A 1,896-nucleotide genomic window follows, 5' to 3' on the forward strand; every position below is an offset into this window, starting at 1 on the left:
ACGGGAACTCCTTTTTTTTTTTTTTTTTTTTTTTGGGGGGGGCTCATTTTTTAAAAATTCACCCATAGGTGTTCTTGTTGTGGCTCAGAGGGTTAGGAACCTGACTAGTGTCCATGAGGATGCGGGTTTGATCCCTGGCCTCACTCAGTGGGTTAACGATCCGGCGTTGCCATGAGCTGTGATGTAGATCACAGACGTGGCTCAGATCTGGCACAGCTGTGGCTGTGGTGTAGGCTGGCAGCTGTAGCTCCAACTTGACTCCTAGCCCAGGAACTTCTACAGGCTGTGGGGGCGGCCCTAAAAAGAAAAAAACTAAATAAATGAAATAAAGAAATGTTTTTCTCTTTTCAAGTTATCACTGAACCAGGCACCATGAGCAGCAAAGTCTCCAGAGACACCCTCTAGGAGGCAGTGCAGAGGTCCTACACGGGAACAAGCACAAGGACTGGATGTTTTGGGGGACAGTGGAGCTTCCCATCAGTCTGGAGAACTGGACCCTCAGAAAGACAAATGCTTCTCGAGCACTGCCAGGCTTAAGTCTACTCTTTGCCCCAAGTTCTCCATGTGTGTTCTGGGAGACCAGCCACATTGTGATGAGGCCAAGGCTGTGGAATTCCCACACACGGACACTGAGGCACTGAAGAAACTCAACAAGAATAAGAAACTGGTGAAGAAGCTGGCCGAGAAGTACAGCGCCTTGGAGTTCCCGTTGTGGCGCAGTGGTTAACGAGTCCGACTAGGAACCATGAGGTTGCGGGTTCCATCCCTGGCCTTGCTCAGTGGGTTAAGGATCTGGCGTTGCAGTGAGCTGTGGTGTAGGTTGCAGATGCAGCTGGGATCTCGTGTTGCTGTGGCTCTGGCATAGGCCAGTGGCTACAGCTCCGATTCGACCCCTAGCCTGGGAGCCTCCATATGCCGTGGGAGCGGCCCTAGAAAAGACAAAAAGACAAAGGAAAAAAAAAAAAAAAAAAAAAAAAAAGAAGCACAATGCCTTTTGGGCTTCAGAGTCTCCGATCAAGCAGATCCCACAGATCCTAGGCTCACGGCTGAATAAGTCTGGCAAGTTCCCTTCCTTGCTGACCTACAATGAGAATACAGTGGCCAAAGTTGATGAAGTGGAGTCCACGATCCAGTTCCAGATGAAGAAAGTGCTGTGTCTGGCAGTGGCTGTTGGCCGCGTGAAGATGACAGAGGGTGAGCTTGTGTACAGCCTCCACTGAGCTGTCAACGTCCTGGTGTCATTGCTCAAGAAAAACTGGCAGCATGTCCAGGCTTTGCACATTAAGAGCACCACGGGCAAGCCCCAGTGCCTGTACAGCTTAAGAAACCACCTGCCACCATTAAAAAAAAATTCATACATAAACTCACATGGATTATCAACCACGTTTTATTTCAACAGCAAATCATTGGCTTGTGTCACTAGGTTACATTGTTTTGAGAAGGCCCCAGAAATAAGGTTTAATAATCACTATTCAATTGAACGGTAGCTTGAGAGTACAAGTCTAGTGGCTTAAAAATGCCACCATTTGGGAGTTCCTGGCGTGGCTCAGTGGTTAACGAATCCGACTAGGAACCATGAGGTTGTGGGTTCGATCCCTGGCCTTGCTCAGTGGGTTAAGGATCTGGTGTTGCCATGAGCTGTGGCTTGGATCCTGAGTTGTAGGCTGGCGGCTACAGCTCTGATTAGACCCTTAGCCTGGGAACCTCCATATGCTGCAGGAGCGGCCCAAGAAATGGCAAAAAAAAAAAAAAAAAAAAAAAAAAAAAAGAAAAAAAAGCCACCATTTGTCGCTAATCTTTGTCAAGACTACTCCGAACTACTGAAGTAAATTGTGTATTGAAGCTGTTAGAAGTGTGCAGATGGCGATCACAACTGCCATTTCACATTAGATGTAA

The 1,896-nt window shown here is 47.8% G+C and overlaps 1 pseudogene; it reads left to right on the forward strand.

Annotated features, from left to right (window-relative positions):
• Positions 373-1,522, forward strand: LOC110257098 (annotated as a pseudogene).

This window comes from Sus scrofa, chromosome 15 (assembly GCF_000003025.6).
Source record: "Sus scrofa isolate TJ Tabasco breed Duroc chromosome 15, Sscrofa11.1, whole genome shotgun sequence".
NCBI lineage: Eukaryota > Metazoa > Chordata > Mammalia > Artiodactyla > Suidae > Sus > Sus scrofa.